We start from the raw sequence: 17,217 nt of genomic DNA, 5'->3' as shown, positions 1-17,217 counted from the left end.
GGAAGGGGAGGGTGGTGGTGATGGACCTCAGCAGTGTTTCAGATTGTGATTCAGTTCTTGAAGACAAGCTGTCCTGTTCTTCCCATGCCTTGCCAAGTGTGGTGGTGCTATTGTTCAGCCTCTCCTGCCCCCCTAAATGCTGATACACTCTCAAAAAGCACAGTCCTACTTGGAAGGTGGGAGCTGCCTTTCCCTGCTGCTTTCAGAAGTGGTGGGTTGCCTTTGGGAGCACTGCTGAGGAGGGATTGGAGGGCATGGTGAGCTCGGTTCAGGCCCTTTTTACATGGCTTCCTGACCTCCTGAAAAACAAGGGTTACAGAAGCAGCCAAGGTGAATGGCCCCATGGCTGTGAGCGTTTTCTGTTAGACCTCAAGTATGATCCAAAGGTCTGTTCTGAAGCCTGCTTGCTCTAGACCCTTGGAAAGTATCTAGTCACGGGTTTTTTCCTCCATCTATTTAAAAACCTAGAGTCTCTGAAGACTCCAGTTCTGCATAAAAGGATTTGCTTCTCCTGAGACCAGTTGACTACTCCAAGCCCTTTCAAGAAGAAAAGTCTATGAGGCATATTTTATTTGAGGATTTGACAGTGTTTTCCCCATCTCCTTATCCTAGGTCTCTACTGCTAAGAAGAAACCTGGAACAGCAGGTTCCTGCTGACCTTTAAAATTATCTCAGTGGAAAGCCTGACACAGGGCTCGTTCCTGTGTGCTTCTGAGTGCCAGTGGGTACCACCCCTGAAAAAGCCTCAGAAGAAAATTAAAGGGAGATTTGGGGCGGAGGATGTGTTTGCATTTTTTTCTGCAGTGGTTTGAGCAGCTCAAGTGGGTGAATGCAGTGCTCTCAGTGCTGGGTGCAGACCCCTACAGCAGAACAGTCCTGCTGCAGGCACTGCTGGGCTGGAGCAGGGGATGCAGCTGCTTGTCCCTGCCTGTGGAGCATCCTCTGCTCTGGAGGGCTGCCCGTGTACCTGGGGCTTGCCACGCTTGCAGTGAGCACCTGCTGCACTGGTGTTGGCAGCCTGGCACAGGGTGCTGTGGTTGGCAGTGCTGGGAATGCCCTGGGCACACCGCAGGGCAGTGGCAGGCTGTGCACTGAGAGTCCTGTAGAATCCTGCCTGTTGCTAAGGGACTCCTTTTGCATATGCAGCAACATTGGTTTATAGAGCAGCTTTCCCTGTGTTTGTTGATTGGAGGTAATTACTGTAAAATACTTGATTTATAACAAGGCATACTTAATAAGCAGCAAAGTAAAATAAATATTCATGAATTACCTGCTGGAGTCTGTTCTTTTTGCTGAGTCGTTGCTTTCTGTCTGTGTACTCTGCATAGGTCTGGAACCTCTGGGTCTCTGGGACTGAAGGCAGCTCTGCTGGATCTTAGCTGGTGGAAGTTTTGGGCTGAAGAAGGAGGGAGACAATCCCACTTTTTCTCTATTTTATTCCTCCCAGAGGACAGAGGTGTTTTCCTGAGATTTTTTCAAGCAGCTCATTAAAGTGGTCTGCTTGCCTGGCATAGGGCTGTAATGCAGTAGTTGAAGTGTCATCAAAGTGTTTGTGTAAAACACGTGCACTGTGCAGCTACAGTGCTCTTGGTTAAGTTAGGATGAGCCAATATGTTTAAGAAAATATGTGGGAAATGACAAATTGCTCATTTGAAATCTATGCTCTTCAAGAATAGGACAACTCATTTAGAGTAGTTCCTCTACTCTAAATTAAAACAAATTTGTGCTCAGTCTTCCCTAAAGATGAAGCACAGTCAGCAAAAGGATGAGTAACCTTTGTCTTCTGTGTTGCAGAGTGGCATTCCTCTGACCCCCACTACCATGCCCACTTTATTTGGCCAGTTTGATTCACAGGAGTTTGTTTTTATATAGGAGGAGTCTGTGGAGCTTGTCAAAATGAGCAAGTGATCATCAGTGTGGCTTGGTATTCCTGCTGCTGGAGCCTTCAGGAGCCAGCGCTCAGCCCCGCTGAAGCCAGAGGAGCACAGCCTGATCAGGTACTGAGCCAGGAGTGGGAAGGGGTCTTTCATGCAGAGTTAAGTTATGGATGATCATTAGTTATAAAAAGTTACATTCTTTGGAAGTTCTTGTTAACGTGGGTGGCTCAATGGAGGCCCAGTAAAGGCAGCCACATCTGTGGGCCTGGCAGGGGTGGGTGTTATGGGTGTCTGAGTTCTCTGACAGAGCTGAGGTGAACATAAACAAATGCAACACATTTTCAGGGGTATTTGATTTGCACATCTAATGTGCAGTACATGTTTGCAAATACCGTTTTCAAGCTTCATGTAAGTTGTGAAGAATGGGCTAGGAATACTCTTCACAAATGTCTGGATGTTGAAGAGCAGTTTGATGTCTTGAGGAAAGGTTTTTCCTCAGCTTTATTCTTTGTTCTAGTAGGGAGACTTCAGTGCTAGCTTTTGATGAGCAGTATATTATGTAGGAACTGCAGAGCACAGAGGTAGCAGACTGATGGGTTTTAAGACACAACAAATTCTCACTTTTCTTGTTATGTTTTTATTTGCTGAGATGTCCATAACCATTCCTGGAAACTGGTATTTATTCTTGCATTCACATCTTTAATATTGTCATACTTGAAGATTTAGTCAGGTTCATCTAGTGTGAAGACAGAGAAGATCAAGATTTTGATTTATTGTATTTGATTTGGGGTTTTTGTCTTATGTAACTGTAGTTTATGTGGAACTCCTGCTCTGAGGACCATGATTTGAAAAGACTTTGCATATTTTTGTGTACCATTAGAGATCCTTTATGAACAGGGCTAGGTGGGCTTGTACAATGCTTGAGATGGCAGTGGCATACAATTCACTGTTAGAGGGAGCATTCTATAAATAGGCACAATGTTTTTTCACCTCAAGTGATGCTTTCTCTCCAGAAATACCAGCCTCTGTAGCTTAGCCTGTCTAAATTTATTAGTCACATTTTTGTTATTTTTGTATTAATTGAGCCAGGTGGAAGCAGTTGAGGGTAGCTTAAAATCTGTTAAGAAAATCATTCGTAATGTTCTAGAGGTAGTTTTCAGCTCTGATTATGTCTTTCCTGGTGTGATTGAAAGATAGAGACTTTTTCTAGCATCCATTGTGAATACTTCACTTTTTTTTTTTTTTGTCTTGGGAAATAAGAATCAGCATTTATTTGATTGAACAACCAGCTTCCTGCTTCCCAAGGAAGAGATAGCGGCTCATTTGCTTGCAAACATCCCTCCTGTGGAGAGTCTTTGTTGGGGAGTTAGAGGAAAGCTAGCAGTTCCTAGTGAAATAGCTGCATAGCAGGATGAAGAGGGATTATTGAAGCATTACTAGGAAATTCATGGCTGTGTGGAAGACCTTATGTACTCCACAGACGAGCTGACCTAAATTCTGCAGCCAAGCCTAACTGGTTTCTGTGTTGATGTGATGTGGCAGGCTGGATAACCTGCAGCAGATCTGGGGTTTAAAAAAAAATAAGCAGAGGGGATACAGAGAAGATTTATGTTTGAGTGGAAACACAGACAGGCAAGTCTTTAAGAGTGTACTGAATTGATCTTAAATTTTTTTTTATTGTTTTCTAACCCTCACTTCTCTATTCTTAGTATTGAGTATTTTTCACGTAGCCAGGATGGGTCTGTATTATAAGGATGCTCATTAGGAAAAGTGGAGAGATGTTGTTTACTCCTGGATGAGGAATATGTGGATGGATTTGCTCATAAGAGGCTTGGAGTTCTGAGATAGGTTTTAGTAAAGAAACTGCTAAGTATCTTCCCAGTAGTGAAACAGTTAACGCAACTGACACTTGAACTCTTCAGGAAAATAGGATTAGTATCCACTTGACATAAATGGAATGGCTTATGCTTGGGTTTCTAGGTGATGTTTGTTTCTCAAGATTATAATTACACAAAACATGACACAAAAATCTAAATAGAAAACAAAATGCCGGGTCTGTCACAGTCAAGTTGGTCAGTCTGACCTGCATGCAGTGTTTTTGTGCTGTTACTTCTTGTAGTAGTGATGTGACTTTGCAGTTTAGTTTCTGCTGGCACAAATGAGTTGTGAGGGCAGTTACTGCTTCCTGCCTTTTTCTGTACACATAAGCTAGACTGATGCAATGCTCTTCTTGGCTTTCACCCTTCCTGCTTGCTCACTTTGGTTACCTGGTCTCACTGCTTCCTTCTCAGATTCCTCTACTGGTATGAGAGGAATTTTTTTTGCTAGTACTGCTTATACCATGTCCTGTGAAAGGAACTGTTTATGCAGGCAGAAAAATTTTGCAATCACTAGAAGGACTTTTGCGGTAAGATTTTTACTGGCATGGTTGGGAAGCAAGAAAAAAAATATTGGCTGATACAGTTCAATGAACAAAATGTTAAAGTGTGGCTAGGGGCTTTGCTGTGCAAGTGTTCTGGTCTGGTTACTGTGATGGAGTGTGTGTGTATTTATAAAACATTTCTGTCTGGAAACCTTTTTGTGGCGGCATAAGCTTTAAGTCTTGAATTGTTTTAGAAGAATTTCTGCAACTGCAGCATCCTGAAGTGCCAGGGGAAAAAATAGTGATATTCTGAAACACTGCTGGCTTATTTTAGCTCACATTTCACTTGATGTGCTTTTGATTTGTTTTAAGAACAACTTATCTGTATAAGCTATTTGTTTACTATACGCACATAATAAGCAGCAATGCTGACCTTCAACTAGAAACCAGAATGACTGCAGGTCCTGCTGCCCCACTGCCAGGAGCAGGTATGGAGAGGGCATTAGAGAGCAAGGGCTGTTTCCTCTGCATGTGTTTCAATACCAGAAGCAGTAATTAGAAGCTTATTAACTGACTAATTAATTAAATTGATTGGAATTCCCTCCAAAATGGCGAACTGGTTTTTGCTTGCATTAGTGTTATTGCCAAGGCTACCTCAAGGCAGAAGCAATGTTTTCCTTAGTACAGATATAGATGTCATTTTGAGTAATTCTTTGCAATGAAAATAACTGCTGTATATCTCGCTCCAGTGTTACAAGTTTCATGTTGGTTTATCTTTTCTTTCTTCCTGTCCTTCCAGCAGAATTTTCAATGTTATCATTAGAGACAGAAACTGAAAAATAACTGGAAAATATCTGGAGAACAGCCCCACTTTGGTGTTTTTTTCACTGTTTTGCTCTCGTATTTCTTTGCCTAGACAGGAGACTTGTCTATTACTGATAGGAAAAAGCAGTCCTCACAGTGATGGGTCAGTGAGCTGAGTTGCTTCCAGCTTGTCCTTCTGGAGCCTGACCCAGCCTGGCTGCGGGCGGTGGCACCGACGCAGCACGGGGGAGGAAGGGGATGGCCTGGCAGGGCTTGTGGCCAGCTTGTATAGCAGGGAAAAATCTGAGCAGGGTCAAAATGCAGCACTGCTCTCTTTCAGCCTTCCCTGGAGTAATGTCTTGTTGCATGGTTTTGTGTTCACAGATCTGCTTTGTACTGGATATGTATCAAATTCAGTGGGCTGCAGTATTCTTAGCTGTGTGTTTTGACATATTATGATGTTGTTTTGAAATACCTACCTGCTCTCAGTTCTTGACTGGAATCTCAGGAGGTGCCTTTTGGATAGATGGAAGTGATTCTCAATATGTCATTCCCTTAAGCTTTATCTGTTGTCTTTGGTAGGTGATGCTGTTTTGAAGAAGGCAGCAGCATCACAGTTCTTCTTCTCTCAGAGCTTGAGTGAACACTGGAGCACTAAATTGGTGTAGTGAGGTGCAGCATCAAACAGTAAGGTCTGCCTGTCCTTGTCCATACCTGATTTGGTTTCAGGAGAGATGAAACACTCCCAGCAATTGAGAAATCACAGGAGAGACTGGACTGGGGAGAAGCTGACCTCTTCAACACCAGGTTTTCCTTGTCTACATGGGCCCAACAAGACTTGTCGTGCTGTATTTGCAGATGATGGTAAAGAGGACTACCTTTAGATGTTGGTGACATTATTGCCTTGCATCTCAGATAGTAAAGATGGGGGAAGAGAGAGAGATTTGCAAGGAAAAAATGAACAAACAGCTCTTTGTTGCTCAATTATTTTAGTGCTTCTGTGGTTTAGCTGTTACATTGTGTTACTCTGTCCACAGCTTTTTATGGGCCTCTTTTAGAAAAATTTAAAATTTACATAAATATGTTTCTCTAGTTCTATTTATTATTTCAATTAAAACATTCCACTGCCTTTGGTGATTGGATATATAAAATCTGGCCTTTGTTGCTGAGCAATGAGCTCCCTCTCTGCTTATCTGACTGCATTTCGTGAAGTGGGTTTTGCTCAGTGTATTACTGGAAACATGGAAAAGTCTTCTCTGCATAATTGGAATTGTTTTGATCAATAAAGCATCAGTCTCTTTTCCATTCCATTAACTCTTACATTCTGCAGGAGCTGGGCAAAAAAAGTGATTTTTTTTTTTTTTTCCCTGCTCATAAATTGAATCTGCTACTTTTTGAGGTAAAATGTTTTTCCAGGCAGACTGCAAAACAATTTTCTTGGGGAGTTCAAGTAATTATTTAAGGAATATAGTAATTGTTGACATTACTGATATTTGAAACATAGGGGGAGAAACAATTACATGAAAAGACATTTTTGAGAAAGGAAAACACCATACAGCCCCTTCCCCCTGGCCCTGCCATGTGCTGTTTTGAAGTTCTGTGCTAGTTAAGGGGAGCACTGACCAGGTTTGGGTTTGGTTTGTTTTTTCCAATCTTTACTATGGAGGAAGCATTTTAATTTAAGGCTTTAGAGGCAGAGCTCAAATGCCACTCCACTATTTCCTCCAAAACCCCACCAGAGAGTTGCTTGTACCAGAGCTGCTCTCTGGTGTCCAGCTGTCCTGTTGGCAGCTGGATCTGGCAGTCCCACGTGCTTTGCTTTTTGGCAGGTGGTGTGTTTTGGTGACTTGCTGCCTGCCATGCCAGCAGGCTGAGATGCTGGTAGTGCTGCTGGAGGCTGGAGCAGCAGACATCCCTGTGCCATGGGTGAGATGGGAAGGACTGGAAACAGGGATGCTGCATGGGGTTTTTCTTGAGGTGCAAGAAGCAGTGGGCTGTGATAGAACCAGACAGCCACGTCTCAAGTCACCACCTTTTGGCTGAAGGCTGATGGCTGTTTTTTCCTGAGTGTCTGTGCTCTCTAGTCCTTGGGCAGTCTCTGATTGGTGGTAACTTGCAGTGAAGTTCACAGCAGTACTAGATTTTCCTTTTCAGCTCAGGGAACGGGATGGAGAGCTGCAGGTAACCTGTGCAGGATCTGGGTGAGTGTTTGTGAAGGCAGATGTGGGTGGTGACAGAGCTGGGAGGTATCAGAAGGGAGAACATGGAACATAAAGCTCAGCTAATTTTGCAGGAGTGTATTGGCCCACTCCTCTGGATTGTGCTGTCCTGGTATGTGTATTTAAACTGAGACAATCTGAAATTACTGGCTGTCAACTTGTTAAAATAATCACGTTGCCAAGAACTCTATCATTTTGTTAAGCTTCATTTCAGATTTATTGCATTTTTTTTCACCTTTAATGGGACTAATTCAGGGGATGCAAATGTGAGGTTTAGCACACTAGTTCCACTCCCTGCAGTTCGTTTAAATTTTCTTTTCATTTGCTTTTGCCCCCCTGCTCTGTCTCAACCAGGGTTCAGTCTGAAGGCATCTAGTGAGAAACTATTCCCTTCACTGAGAGGGTAAGTCTAGGTTGTAGGAGATGGGAAAATGAGAATTAGAGCTCTCATCTATAAACATTCAACAAAGCTTATTTCAACAGCCTCTTCTGTCTTTGTTAGAATAGTTGGAGGTATGCCAACCTAAAAAGCCCTAAACCTGCTTTGATTTAACTTTCACCCAGGTCTTTATGTGTCATGTCCTAATGAGGGCCAGAGCTACTTCTGTTTTCCTTATGTGTTGGATAGCACTTTCATACATTGGTGGTGGAACTTGGGTGGGTTTTTTGCAGTGCTGTTGAGTTTCTTTTCCTTGTGTGGGTTGTTAAAATAGCTGTGCTACTGGGAAGACAAACACTTAAAATTGAAAAATATGATGAGGCAAGGGCTGTCAAGTATTATGCATCAATTTTGTACTTTACATGCTGAGGTCCTGACCTACTTGAGGTCTCTAGGTACTTTTGCAGTGTAAGTGTGTAGCAGTGATAAACTGCAGTGTCTGGCAGAGGGATTTGGTGTGCAAGGACACCTGAAAAAACAACCTTTAATCCTTTCCCTGAAATGAGCTGGTTTCCAGGTTTCTATTTTTTCAGAGGGGTTGGACAGGGTGCTTCTATTCAGTGTGTGCTGTCATGATATTCCGTGGTCAGCACCTTGTTTTAATAGTTGTCAACAAAGTAATATTGATGGAGCTGACTTACTGGATTTTTTTTTTCCCCGCGTGTGTGCCACGTTAATTCTTTGAATGTATTTTTTTCTCATAAGTAATCAATATGCCAGGAGAAGCCCCATTCACCAATAGCATCTGAAAACAGTAAAAAGAGCAGAAGACCAGAAAGCCCCCAGATATCCCTAGACAGCAACAAAAATATGAGCAATAATGTGGTCGAGGGGAGAGCTGCTTGTAGCCAAGGGCACTTGCTAAGAGGGGGACAGATTATGAAAGCTCACCTTTATATTGGATTTTTGGATGAGGAAAAATGTAATTGTGTTGTCTCAATAAATGAGTGCAGTAGTTATGTTATGTTTTGTTCCTTATGGTATTAAATGCCCTGTTAATATTAATAGTTTTACAGCTTGTCACAAAAGGCCTTGGTGTTTATTCTTGGTTTTCTAGATAGTCTGATTACAGATGATGGAACTAGACAAGCTAAAGGGTCATGGCATTTTAGGAAATGATTCTCTAAATGAATATCTCAAGGACTTTCTAGACTTAGAGGTGTCCCCAAGATAAACTGTTACTGATCTGAGGCCACGGATATGAGTGTTTCTTGCTTATTAAATGACCCAAATGTGAATAGATATGTGTATGAATAAAAGGCTTTGTGGATCAGCACTGGCTGAAAATGTTTCTGAAGTTTGCACGAGTTAAACAGCATTACTGACATTTCTTGACACCTTTTCTGCAATGCCATCTACCCCATTAACAGCATATTTAGGGGATGGACTTGTTTTGGTTCTGTACAATCAGATTGCTCATAAGGAATGTGCATCTTGTTTTCACAGCAGTCATAGAGCAGTCCTCAGGAGCTGACTCACTGCTATTTTGTAAGCAGGGTTTGCCCCTCTGCCTTTTATGCAATTCTGCATTTTTCCATTCCACAGTCCATGGCAATTTAGATCTTAAGTGTGCTGGTGTTAAAAAGCCCGCTTCCTGGAGTAGATCTTATCTCTATGTATGTGATGTGTACTTGGCCTAATTTGATACTAACAAAAGTAATTTTTGATTATTTCACTTTTTTCTAGTTGTGTCGTAATCGTGTTATGTTACAAAAGCAGTTCCCCTGCAGCTAACGTACATGATCATTAACAAACAAGTATTAATGATTTGGGGCGAATTGTATTTGGTCTGTTAGTTATTGTTACACTGTCACACTTGTAGGGGCTTGTTTTCAAATTTTCCTGCACAATACTTGACTTGAGTTTCAGATTATTTGTCTTGTTCTACTTGCATTTTCACTGAGTTTTGTTATTGGGATGTCATGGTAGGGTGGGACTGGTAAAAATGGGCCACTGGAAAGATACTGAAGGAAGGCCTTAAAGGTTCCCTACAATTTGAGCATTCAAGTTAGAATTTCTAGTGTGTAGCATACCTTGAATAACACTGGATTCCATTATTGACTTCCAGAATCATTTAAACTCACTCTCACACCTTAGTAACACTTTATTCATGGCAAGTCAGGTATTTTCTTGTGACTTTTTATTGTTTGCTTTTACTTGGCTCAGTTAGATTATTTTTTTCCACATTAGCATCTTTGGAGGAAGTAAAGTGCCAGAAATCTTCAGTGCTGTCATGATTTTTATTTTTTTAATGAAAAGCTTTTCTGAAAATAACTGTCCACCAATGTGTAAATGAAACTTCTCCCAGGTACTGCTGCCTTTGTAATTTTTTTTTATAGCTTTCCTAGGTAAAAGTTGGAAGATCAGATTGTTTTAATTGATGTTTTTGAAAAACTTGTGTGGCTGGAAAACTGACAGTAGTCATGTGAATTTCGTATTACTTCTGCATGGTTAAAATCAACAGCAGCACTCTGGGCTGCTGCTAGAAATACTTCAGAAAAGCCATACAGGAGAGACTAGGGGAGGTAACCCAGCAGAGACTTTTTTCCTTTTCCTCATATTCTCTGGTAGCTCTAAGGCTGAGTATAGTAAAAGGGGAAGATGTAAATCATTCTTAGGGGAAAAGGGTGAAGTGATGCTGGTTTTCCTGGCAGTAGCCAGGAGGCTGCAGAGAGGGGAGAAGCAATAGGAAGCTTTTGTTTCCTGGGTGGGGTTTCACATCTGACACTGGTCAGAGGGAGCCTGATCGAAGGCACCGGGCGGGTAGAACGCAGCACCTTCCCTGGGAGCTGCTGGACTTCAGCCTGGGTGTTCCTGCAGGAAACTCCACCCTCTCCTTCTATCTCTGGTACGTTTTCCAAGCCTTGATGTCGTCTTCTCACTGCTGACAAAAAGTTACATGTGTGGGAGATATGCAAATGTGTTGTAGTGTTCTGATATAATTTTAGCACAGGAAAAGAGCAAGCTCTGTACATAGGTATCACTAACTGAGCTGCAGTCTTGCAGCTGAGTTATTTAGTAGAGCTGTCAAACTTTGAAAAGAGATTTGCATGGATGTGGGGTGCAGGATCAAGTTTGGAATTTTGTAAACTTAAAAAGTAGCTTCTATCAATCCACAGTTCTCTAAATTCCTTCACGGAGAGTAGAAACTGTCTGAATGAGTACAGAAGAATGGTATAATTCAATGACATGATAACTGAGGATTTCTCATTATGTGAAGCCTCTTATTATTTACAGTGTATACTGTCACTGCAAGAATACTGGCTTTGCAATGAATAACTGAGGTGGACTTCAGTGGACTTTATCTTCTCTTGTTTCTCTCAATGTAAAATTCTAAATACCTTTTCCCTTTTTTTCTTTGTGGCTTGGGGTTTTTTTGTGGGCTTTTTTTTTTTTTTTTTTTTTGTTGGGGGAGGAATTTTTCTTTCAAGGTATAATGAGGGCTTGATGATCTTGTGGGAGAGGAATGAAACTACTAAAATCCTTTCTCATATGTACAGGGTTAAGTATTACTCAGGAGGGTAATGTTCCAATGGAATTGCAGTCTCCCCATAACAGTTTAGACTTTGGTAAAGCAAGTGGATGAGTCATTGCACGGATTTGATGGCTGAAAAGGTTGATTAATAATTAATTTAAAAACAAGATGCCCTTTCCTCTGTGTCCTCGCTTTCAGCCATTCAAAAGATCATCAGATTCCCACATGTAGTTTAACATTTGAGTACTAGGGACATGTTTACTTTGTCTTTCCCTGAACTGAAAATGTTGCTTTGTCTTTGCTTTTGCTCACACATTATTTATGGAGATATAAATGTCAAATTTGATTCAAGTGCTCTGATGAGGTTACTGCACTTGGAAGGAGCCAAATGTTCCCATTTGGTGGGCTAGGGTTATACTTGCCTCGTGACCTTCTGAGATACACTGGTATACCAGGTACTTCATGGGTAATGGCATTCCTGATTTTCAGGAATTTTCACATACAGGTTCTTTGCTATTCCTCAGTAAACGTTTGTCAGTCAAGGATTTGTATTTCTATAGGTTTGCATTTGTGCTGCATGTACCTAGAAACCTATGGGTTTCTAATAGGATAATGGATTCAGGGTGCTTTCTGCCTTTATGCTGGGATAGTGATAAAAGTAAAGATGCTGCTGACTGCAGTGTAACCCTGGAAGGATGTAACCCTCAATATTAGCCCTTTGAGTTCAGTTAAATTAGCATAAATAATGTCTATTTGAGAGGGGTTCAACAGCAGTAGGTCAGAGATATGGGGTCAATCAAAACCAATCCATGAAAGGCACAGAAGCTTCGGCAACCTTTTGGATCCTTTAAGGTGAATTGATACCCTCTTGAGTGCTCCTATCTGGGGCAGATCTTTGATACAAGATAGGTCTTGTGACTCTGATGTTAGAAGAGGTGATAACCTGTGTTTTGTCTTTTTGGTTAACTAAAAGCATGCTATGTGCAATCCTGGGCAATTTAGGTACTGAATCTTGAATATTTAGTGCATGGTGAACATACATCAAGACATCTGTTTGCTGACAGTGTACAAAAAGCCACTGTTGAAACTTTCATTTTTACTTATTTGTTATTTACTTATTTGTTAAGTGAAAGGTGAATGAAAATGTGCACTAATCTTACCTTGAGCTGTTGCTATCACTCATAATTTAAACCTGAAATGCTTCACATTTTCAGTGTAATGATCCTCTTAATCATTAAATTCTGAACTTGGCTTGGCTGTAGTCTTCTGATCAGGCTTCTGTAAAAAGAAGAAGGCTGCCAGATATTTGGTACCAAGATGTAGCTACAACCTTCTGGTGCTGGTGTTTCTGACATTGCATGTTGTCAGATATGTAAGGTGCAGCAGCTGACACCTTGCACTTTACAAAGCCTCAGTCTTTGAAGATCTGCCTAAATTTTCCAGCCTGCAGATAATGAAATACTTTGGCCTACATTATTTTACTGTAGTCAAAAGCTAAGATTTAGTTGCACTGCTTTACAAATGCTGTATAATTGTTACTGCATATTGCAGAGTTACTATGAGTAGGGATTTTGGCCTTTGCAAGGATAGCATTTGGGTTAGACTTCAGGAAGTTTTGTAAAAAGAGGTTGTTTCTTGGCCTTTGTGATAAAATCACCATTTGCCTGTGCACAGAATATGGAACGAGAAAGCTCTCCCTCCCACTACCTATTTAATTTGTGTTAAAAGCACTGAAAGTAGGAAATGTGGAGATGAGATTTTAGCTGCAGGGAAGAATATGTAATCTGATTTATAAAACTAGATCTTCTTGAATGCTTGTTTTACTCCAGCAAAGCCTTCTTTGGTAAACGTCATGTGCAGGATTGAGTGGGTGTTCACCTGCTGGTTTGTCGGGAGAGGAGGACAGGAAAGCAGTTTGCTCTTGAGGGGTGCTGGGAAGAAGTGGATGATTTCACAGCCTGAGGTATATAAAACTTGCTCTGGTGTCAGTATGGGCAGTGGAATTTGACAAGAAGTGGGAGGGGAGAAGTGTGTGTGTGACTAGGGTGATACTTTGTGTTCTGGAAGGAAGAAGCAGGGTCTGGAATTCATAGTTTGACATTTTTGATTGTGGGAAAGAAGCCAAAGGAAGCTAGTGGGTGTCGGGACATGACTGATTTGCTCCAGTTTACAAAGTAGGTGTGGACAGCAGAAATCAGAAGGACAGCAAGAAATCACCATGATTTGTTTTAGCTGAAGGGGCAAAAAACAGCCAATGGAATGGTCACCCAAGGCACCCTGAGCTGCTCTAGGTACTGATGCTGGAGCCTGGCAGTGCAGCTGTTTCCAGCTCACAACTTGAGAGCCACTTTGCTCTGAATTACTGCCATTGGGAACATCCTAAGGCAGAGAAGTCCCTGAAGAGAAGCAGTTGCAGTTCCATTGGCTTTTTCTCTGGGATCACTGTGGGGACCCCTGGATGAGTGAGACAGGGGTCAGAGATGGATTGGTGTTTCCTCCAGGCCTTATCAGATTTGCCTGCGGAGAGAGATTTGTGAGTTGAGCAATGGTGCTGTAAGAGGATTCCAAGGCAGAGCGGGTGAATCTGGCTACTGGAACTTGTCCTAAGGAGCCAGACTCACCAGGGCAGCGTGCCTGGGTGTCTTGGTCCAGAGCCTGTGGAGTTAACATACACAAAGTATGTGGCTGGGCAATCCTTGTGCATTAATTTTGGTAACTTTTGTAAGGTATCTCCTGTTAATTACCTCGCTGTTGAATACGTGAAAAGTAAGATTGGGATGTTTTCTCTTTCTATTAAGCTGAACTAGAAATAGTCCCTATGGGTTTTGAGGCTTGGACACAAGAACATTACTTATCATGTGGTGTCACATCAGCTGAAATCCTCAGACAGTAAGGCTGCTGGGTTTCCCGACACTTGCCTTTCTCCTAGTCTGTCACAATTCTTCCACCATTCACGCTGGCATTTCTTGTGTGTTTGGGTTATGGGTTACCCCCGTAACAAAGCTTGTGAAACATGGCAGTCTGTGAAAAATAGGTCTGTAATGTTCCTTCAGCTTTTCCAGTGGGCTAATTTTTCACATGTACATTTGCATTAATAGCAGCTGGCTTCTAGTTAATAAATACAGTGCCCTGTGAAATTAATGGGTTATTAGGGTTGGATGGGTTTCTATGGTGCCCTTAGTGCTGCAGCTTTCACTAGCTAGCTGTGCCTTTGCTTGTGTGCACAGCAGAGTTGTTTACATGTTAGGAATATGCTAGAGGCAAGGAGAAAGGAACAGCTTTAATGTGATGCAGCTTAGATGCTCTGTGGGGGAGGCCTCAGAATTGTTCATAACAGGATCAAATGTCAATCAGTGTTTCAAGAAGAATAAAGTTACTGTTTATGAGAAAATTAAAGAATAGTATATTACATGCTTTTTCTCCATCTATTTTTGACCCTGTCTAGGAAAATGTCCTTCTCCTGTGGTTCTCTTGAACCCTGTGAGAGTATCAGTGATGCCTAGGAGAAGGATCTGTGCAGATCTCTCCTTTTGGCTCCAGCCACTCCTCTGGGCTGCCTTTGGTAAGGAAACAAGTAATATGCCAGCCAGCTTCTTTCAGCTCTTGCATGGAAAGCCTGGTGATCGTGTTGCTGAGGATGCTGGTGGAACATTGTGGTTGCTATTAAATTTCTTCTACAGGCACATCTGGGGATTTACTGCTCTATAGAGTAAGAAAACAGTTACTCTGACATCAAGCCATGAACATGAGAAAATGGCTTCTCCCTCATTGCAAGGGAGGAGAGAGAGAAGTGGAGAAGAAAACAGCTGAAAACCTCCTCCTCTCCCTCCAGAGCTATTTTTTGCCAGTGACAGAGAATGGTGGGATGAGCAAAGCTGATCTATATCTGCAGCAGGCTGTGGCTCTGATCTGAAGATGTATCCCCAGGAAAAAACAATGAGAGCTTAAGCTGCGGGGGTGGGAGCATCTGAAGTCAAAGCACTTCTCTGCTGGTTCTGCACCTGCAGTTTCTGTTCCAAGCTGCTTTGCATTGTAGGCAGGTGATGCTTAAAATTTGTCAGGAAGGGGCTATCACATTTTGTCTTAGATGATGCCCCATGTGTCAAGCTGTTAGGGCAACAGGCTGTGGTCTGGAAGAGCAGCTGGGGAATGCAGCTTGGGGAGAAAGGGTAGGGATGGGGAGGGAAGGGCTGGAGAGGAGTCAGGGATAATTGTGTCAGAATAAAAGGCTTTTCAAGCCTGGGCTAGGTGCCTGCTAGAAATGCTATTCTAAAACCTTGCAAATACACAGTCAGGAATTTCATTTGCCAGAAATCAAGCTTTTCTGATTGTGTGGCTTCTTGCATTCTTAGAATGGTTTGGTGTTGAACCAGTGTCCTGATATGTTGTGTTGTCTGAGCCTGCCTCCCAAGGGAGGTATTTTGGACAGTTACTCCCAAGTAAATTCTGTGTGTCATTCTGGAGTTAAGGGCTTGTCTTCACATGCCATTAGGAAATCCTTCAAGTCAGCTGAAGGTGTGAATTTAAAGTGAACTGCTTCAACTGTTCTACATCTTTGAGGCAGAATAATTGAGAGTTGCTCTGATTCTGAAGAAGAGCATCTGAAGAAGGTCTCAAAGAGTTTAATCAAATCAGTTTTTTAATTTGCATGGTTTTTGTCTTAAGAGTTAATCCAAAGTGCCTTATGCAGACAAAGCCTCAAAGTGGATTATATTATATGGGAAGGCTCTTCTTAAGGATTTGGGAGGGTTGATGTAGATGTATTACTAGTCAGGAATAGCACTTGTATTTTAAAGTCACCTTGTACTTTCATCTGAATTCATTTTTCAACCTTCTGACTCTGCTAACCTTAAGCAGAAATTATGAGAGGATGTGAACTGACTTTAGTCTTTGCAATAGACCTTTAAAATGCTGCTCATGGCATCCTTAAAGCTGTCACTAGCCATGTAATGACTGAAAATTTCAGTTGAAACTTCTAGTTCACATATTTAATCTTTTATAGTAAGTGAAATGCCCTTTAGTGGATAAAGCTGCTGATTTCTTCTGAATTTTTTAAGCTGATGGGAGGAGGGTGAAGGAAGTTAGAGGAGTACAAGCTCTCTGAGCAAATCTTGGAGTTCCACCCCAAACTGAAATTCTTCCCATCCCATACAAAGTTGTTTTTTCAGATGTGTGTATGCAACAGGGACCTTTACCAAAATCTGGGTAGTAGAAAAAGGCTGAATGTTCTGTTATTATCTGAGGCTTTTGGCAGTCTGCATAGTTGTGTTTACCTCAAGCCTGAGAGAAAGGGACGGAGGAATCTGGCACAGGGGTTGTGCACTTCGGACTGAACTGTGTGTGCAGACTGGCAGTTTTGAATATTTGCTGCTTAATTCAGGAAGAATTTGTTAGAGAAGTTATGGACAGAGCTTTCTATTTAGCATTTCAATGTATTGCTACAGTCTTTTTTTCTTCCTTCTTTACTTCTCTTCCTTTTTTAATAACAAGAGGAATGTCTGAATTACTGTAGCTATTTTTCCTTCGTCATTTTCAGTTGTGCAAAATAAGTTGCAGTGGCTGATGTACAGCAAGAACACAGATTATTGCCTTTTCAGTTACTGAATGCAGACTTGTGAAACAAGAGTAGGGAATTTCTAATTTAATTAAATTCATGCAAGTATGTGTTTCAGCCGCCATGTGAGATTAAGTAGAAAGGTCCATAATGTATGTTGAACTGCAGAATTCCATCTGTAGACTGCTACTGCCATGCTTTCAGAACACAGAATAGATCACCGTGTGGGGATAGTTAGCATATTATTTAAATAAGGTTGTGAAAATTGAAGGTTCTGAATGTTTTTCTTACTGTTGAGGCAATTATAAAGTCGAATGTTGTTACTTCCTTGCTGAATACTTTTATTGCCCTCTGAAAGACTTGGTTCTAGAGACTAAGGACTGATTCTGCATGAAGTTTTAATTGACAGGATGGGCAAATCCAGGCAGAGCACAGATGCCTTCACCTTGGGCAGATGAGGGATGTTGTTTCTGCACTCTGAGTGCAC

At 41.7% G+C, this 17,217-nt stretch overlaps 1 protein-coding gene across 2 annotated transcripts in view; it reads left to right on the top strand.

The window, feature by feature from the left end:
* The window catches only part of LRRC8D (leucine rich repeat containing 8 VRAC subunit D), a 52,088-nt gene that overhangs the window by 9,560 nt on the left and 25,311 nt on the right, over positions 1–17,217 (top strand). The window contains exon 2 of one of the 2 annotated variants that reach the window (XM_058808768.1): positions 1,873–1,997. The exons of the other annotated variant lie outside the window; for it this stretch is intronic. The gene's annotated coding sequence lies outside the window, so the exon portion shown is untranslated. The remainder of the gene's footprint in view (positions 1–1,872; positions 1,998–17,217) is intronic. 2 annotated transcript variants of the gene reach the window in all.

The sequence above is a fragment of the Ammospiza caudacuta genome, chromosome 7 (assembly GCF_027887145.1).
Source record: "Ammospiza caudacuta isolate bAmmCau1 chromosome 7, bAmmCau1.pri, whole genome shotgun sequence".
Taxonomy (NCBI): Eukaryota; Metazoa; Chordata; class Aves; order Passeriformes; family Passerellidae; genus Ammospiza; species Ammospiza caudacuta.
This window is presented reverse-complemented; position numbering and strand designations above follow the sequence as displayed.